Genomic DNA, 6,005 nt, shown 5'->3' with positions numbered 1-6,005 from the left:
CCCAGTGTGCTGCTGTGGAACGGCATCACCTCTATATGGGGCCAGTCTGTCTCTGTGGAGGGCTACCCGTCTGCCACCAGGTGGCAGCTGCACCCTGTACACCACCTCTCCTATTCTCTCCAGCACGCCACACAGCCCCACCCAGTGCCTGTCCAATTTAGGACACCTGCCCTTTTTCCTTTTTGGGCTGTACACCCAAACCAGGTCTCCAGCCTTAAAGTCCGTCCCTCTGGCCTTCATGTCATAGTTCCTTTTCTGCTTTACACCTGCCTTCTGTAAATGGTCGCGAGCAAAGACATGTGCTGACTCCAACCTGTCTTGAAGTCTCCTGGCATACTCTGGTCCTGGTGGCACGGCTGGTGTATCAGGGGTCTGCCAAAAGCCCTTTCCACTGGTGTCCGTAGCTCACGGCCCAGCATGAGCAGGGCAGGTGTACATTAAGTGGAATCCTGTACAGCGGACCTGTAGGCCCACAACACCAGAGGGAGATGCCTGTCCCAATCTTGTTGGTGCTCCGCTGTGAGAATTGCAAGTTGTTTTGCCAAGGTCCTGTTAAAGCTCTCAATGAGCCCATCACTTTGAGGATGCAGAGGTGTTGTGCGCGTTTTCCTCATGCCCAGTCGCTCACACATTGCAGTGAACACAGCCGACTCAAAGTTTGTCCCTTGGTCGCTGTGAATGACCTCAGCTGCCCCAAACCTTGTAAACATGCCTTCAACCAGCGCATCTGCAACAGTCTATGCTTCTTGGTCGGGGATGGCATATGCTTCTGGCCATTTCGTAAAATAGTCCATAGCAGCTAAGACATAACGGTTGCCTTTGTCAGTGCGTGGAAATGCGCCCATTATGTCCACCGCAATCCTCTCCATAGGAGCGCCCACTGCTAGCTGTTGGAGGTGGGCACGAAACCGGCCTGGTGGACCCTTGTGCGCTCTGCAGAGGTCACAACGGCGACAAAAGTCCTCAAAATCTCGCCTTAGTTGACCCCATAGAAACTTTGCCGGAGTCTGCGAAGTGTTTTCGTCACACCAAAGTGTCCTGCCCCTGCAGGCCCATGAGAGGCTTTCAATACAGCCTCTCTCAGAGCCCTGGGGACGACCACCTGCCATCTATCCTCCCCAGTAGCAGGCTCCTTCCAGGCTCTCTGGAGCACCTGAAGAGTCCCAATCTTTGAATACAGTCCTTTAGTGGCAGGCGAGTGTCCAGCGAGCTCCTCCCACTTAGGGTTTTGACCTGACTCGACCCACTGTAATACAGGTCGGAGGTCAACATCCTGTTGCTGCTGCTTCCTCCATTCAGGTGCCCCCACAACCTGTGCCTCCCTACATACGGGGTCGACATGATCATGCGCGGGACTTTGCTCATCACCGCAAAGTTCCTTCTCTCGGGTCTCTCTCTTCTCGCAGAAGCGGCAGCCAGCAAGAGCACAAAGGCGTCGAGACATAGCGTCAGCGTTGGCATGGTGATTTCCAGCCCTGTGCTCCACTTGGAAGACATATGGCGCCAGTTCTTCAAGCCAGCGTGCAATCTGTCCTTCAGGCTCCTTAAAAGACAATAGCCACTGGAGTGCTGCATGGTCAGTGCATACAGTGAAGGGTAAACCTGTCATGACCCGTGTCGGTCATGTCAGGTTTTTTGTTATTATTTTTCACATTTTTGCCATGTCCTGGGTTTTGTTTATTTTGTCAGATGAGTGGGGCGTTTCCCCTCAGCACTCGTCCCCACCAACCACGCACCTGTTCCCCGTTAATCGTCGCACACCTGATTCCCATCTGCTCCCCTAATGACTGGACTACTTAAACACCCCGTGCCGACAACTCAGTGTCGGTGCATTGCTCCGTTACGGACTGTCACTACCGCTCTCTGATCTCGTTCTCGCCCCCGCTCTCGCCCCCGCTCTCGCCCCCGCAGCATTTGTCCCTGTCCTTGTTCCTCGTCCTTGATCCTGTTTAGTCACGTTTTAGTTTGCCTTTGTTATTTTTTGCACCCTGCCATGTTGTTTGTCTTTGTTTGATTGAGTTAATAAATTCCCTTTAAGTTACCCCTTTTCCCTGCTTCCTCGCATTTTGGGTCCTCCCCCTCCTCGCCGACCGCCGACACCCTGACAAAACCGGACAGATAATATCAAAAATGGCTAATGGCTCTCACAATTGCCAGCAGTTCCCTTCGTGTGACACAATAACGCCGTTCAGCCTTATTCAAGGTTTTGCTGAATATGCCACTACTCTCTCCTCGTCTGCCACCACTTGACTCAAAACCGCCCCTATTCCGACATTGCTGGCATCAGTGTCCAGGACAAACGGCAGGTTGGCATCTGGGGGAACGAGAATGGGTGCCTCCGTCAGAACCTTCTTTAGAGAGCTGAAGGCCCGTCTGCAGTCAGGAGTCCAGTCAAAATCAGTGTCCTTCCGCTGCAGGTGGAAAAGCGGTGCAGCTAGACATGAGAAACCCCGCATGAATCGCCTGTAATAGGATGCCAGCCCAAGGAAGCTCTTCAGTTCACGCGGGTTGCTGGGAGTAGGCCAGACCCTCACGGTTCGCACTTTCTCCTCCAAAGTGCTAATGCCTTCCCCTCCAACTTTGTGTCCCAGGAACTCAAGCTCTTTTCTCATGAAGCAGCACTTGTCAGGGTGAAGCTACAGACCCGCAGTGGAAATTCTTTGTAAGCCAGGGCAGGGCCTCCAAGGCTGTATGGAAAGAGTTCCCATGGACCAGGATGTCATCCAAATAGACCGCTCAAAGGTAGCAGGTGCATTACACAGGCCGAAACAGAGAACTCGAAAATGCCACAACTCCCTGCCAGTACAGAAAGCTGTCTTTGGCCTGGCTTCAGGGCTGAGGGGCACCTGCCAATATCCACTGCGCAGGTCTAATGAGGAGAACCAGGACGACCCAGACACCAGATCCAGAGTCTCATCAATGCGGGGCAGTGGATAGGAGTCTTTCTTGGTCACGCTGTTTAAGGGTCTATAGTCCACACAGAACCTTTTCTTCACTGTCTTTTTTTTTTTACCATGACAACCCCTAAGGCCCAAGGGCAGTCAGATGGCTCAATGATGCCAGCTTTCAGCATCTCATCAATTGCACTGTCCGCATCTGCCTGATGTGCAAGGGGAAGGCGGCGGGGGCGTGCTTTTGATAGGTCGTGCATCCCCCGTGTCAATTTCGTGCTGCACCTAGTCTGTTCGGCCCACCTCCTCTTCTGTCAGCGCAAAAATGTCCTTAAAGTCCCACAACAGTTGCCACAGCTCCTCCTGTTGCTTGGGTTCTAAACCATCACCGTTGCGCTTCCACACTTCACGCACTGCCGTCAATCTGTCCACTCCACCTGTCATGGACCACGGGTCTGGGGAAGAGGAATGCTCATCAATGTGGGCATCTGATGTGGGTGGAGAAGTCATAGGAGCCAGCGGTTCATGGGTGGGATCAGACTCCTGCTGTGCAATGGCTGCGCTCGACGTCGGAAGGAATGACTTTTCAGGCTGTGTAGGGCGCACCATTTCAACTGTGGGGCCTCTTGGAAAAGCCAACGTGTTCCTCCCCAGGACAAGCACGCACTGGGCTGTTCGTAGAAAGTCCAGTCCTATGATGCAGGGGTCGCGTACCGCGGCAACCCACACCCGAAAGTTCATGCATAGTCCCCCCACTTGGATAGTCACCACCCCCCTTCCAAGCATAGGGGTGAGCTCGCCAGTCACTGTTCGAAGCTTGACTGACGTAGATTCCAATCGTGCCCCGGCTGGGAATACATCAGGCCTCAACAGTGTTGCAGTGGAGCCGGTGTCGACAAGGGCTACACAAGGAGACCCCCCAAGCGAAATGGGGACATGACAGAAATCCCCCGCATGGGTCCAGCCAACCACCCTCACAGACTCTGCAGTATCACCTGCTTCTGGGGAAAATGGAGCCCCTCTCCCCCATCTTTGTGGTTGGGTTCCGTCTCCAGGAAACAACGCGTGTTGGGACACAGGTGCAGGGGTCTGCGGCGTCCACTCTACACAGACCCCGGCCCGTTTCCCTGACCATCTGCCTTCTTGGGGCACCGCACGCTAATGTGCCCAGGCTGTCCACACGCCCAACAAACTGGAGGGCCCCGTCGGGAACGAGCACCACTGCGTGGCGACTGCAGTGTGCTAGTGCGAATAAGCTCAGTCAGCTCATCCACCCATGATGGTTTCTCTTGGATTTGGTTCACCGGTGTGGCAGAGCGCACAACATGGCCGTCAACATGGTCAATCCATGTGGTGTCTCCTATAACCTCTCTCTCCACGGATAGCTCCAGTGCCTCCTGAAGAGTACGGGGATGCGCCAATTGAGTCTGTATGCGCAGTTCTCTTGGGGTAATGGCCCGGATAAACTGGTCCCTGGCCAGCTCACTCTGCACATAAGTCGGCATCTGGGCATATGCACGCCTTGACAGGGTTTCAATGTCATTCGCTAATACACGCAATGGTTCACCAGCCTGTCTTTGTCTGTTAGAGAGCTGCGAGCGTAGAACACTAGGTTGACTGCATTGTCCAAAACGCCGTCTTAGGGCACCAACCAAAGCGCCATAGTCATCTCTTTCGGCTGGGCTGAGCAATAACAAGCAGGACAAAGCTTCCTCCGTAAGACACATGGCCAGCTGCAGTGCTTTCTCCTTCTCAGTCCAGCCAGCAGCCCGTGCCAAAAGTTCAAATTGGGCATGGAAAGCCTCCCAGTCTGCCCTACCGGAGTATTTTGGAGTCTTGACAGGCTGATGACGACAATGGCGGCCGTCAACGTCGTTCGCGCTTGCTCCTCCCCCAGCGTTCAACGACCCGAAACCAGCATCGAATGCCAGCTTCCTCGCGGTCCGCCTCAGGTGGTTAACATGCTCCGAAACACTTTCGGACTTAATATCACGGCCGCATACGCCATCGTAAGAATCGTCCACCACCTCCTCCTTGACTCGCGGGCGGCCACCGTAACTTTCTTTACTCGTTGCCATACTTTCGTTATTGTAGTATTAGGTGACATATGTAGGTAGGAACCTTACGTATGTACTGTGGGCTTGGGGGCAAATAATAAAGGTTACGCAAGAATACTGCACGGTGTGTGTCGTCCCTCCTGTCGCCTCCTGCCAATATAGTTCGGCCAGACTCACGAACTAACAATACATGGTGTCAGAAGTGGCAGAAGAGGGTCTTTTTGGAGCTGAATCTTACCGAGAGAGTGTCCCGCGTACACGCGAGTTTTCGTTTCATACGAGACAGTTCAGGCTGCGGGGGCGAGCCCGCGTAACGGCAAGATGTCTCAGTTTTAAGTCTCTCCACCTGAAAAATTTACGTTCAGGGCTGAAGACTGGACGAAATGGATAAAGCGTTTTGAACGGTTTCGCATTGCGTCCGGGCTGGAAACGAAAGCAGACGAGAATCAGGTGAATACGCTTATCTACACCATGGGGGAGGAAGCGGAGGACATACTAGTTTCTCTCCACCTGAGCGCCGTGGAAGTGAGTAACTATGTCACTGTCAAAAATAAGTTGAACACCCACTTTGTGGCTCGCAGAAATGTCATCTTCGAGAGGGCAAAGTTTAATTTGCGTCAACAAGAAGAGGGGGAGTCGGCTGATGGCTTTCACACGGCACTACATTGTCTCGCGGAGTACTGCGGATACGGGGCTCTTCACGACGAAATGGTGAGAGACAGATTTGTTGTCGGCTTGAGAGATAAACGTTTATCAGAACAACTGCAGTTGGACCCAGAATTAACACTGGTGAAGGCAATTACCAGAGCTCGTCAAAGTGAGCAAATAAAGAAGCAACAGGAGGTGTTAAAGTCTAACTTTAAAGTTGACATCGCCAACACTCAGCTGGACAGCGTGCACGCGCGGCACCGCGGAGGCGCGCGGCCGAAACAAACGCAGCGACAACATGGAGGGACATTTAAAAAAGCACCGAAGGACAGACAGACACAATGCAAACGATGCGGTGATCCAAAAGGACATAGTCTGCAACAATACCCAGCTAGAGAAGCAATGTGTA

Source organism: Idiotropiscis lumnitzeri, unplaced genomic scaffold (assembly GCF_059441095.1).
Source record: "Idiotropiscis lumnitzeri isolate Australia: NSW breed Sydney's pygmy pipehorse unplaced genomic scaffold, RoL_Ilum_1.0 HiC_scaffold_271, whole genome shotgun sequence".
NCBI classification, from domain to species: domain Eukaryota; kingdom Metazoa; phylum Chordata; class Actinopteri; order Syngnathiformes; family Syngnathidae; genus Idiotropiscis; species Idiotropiscis lumnitzeri.
The sequence above is the reverse complement of the archived record's forward strand: the minus strand, read 5'-3'. Positions refer to the sequence as shown.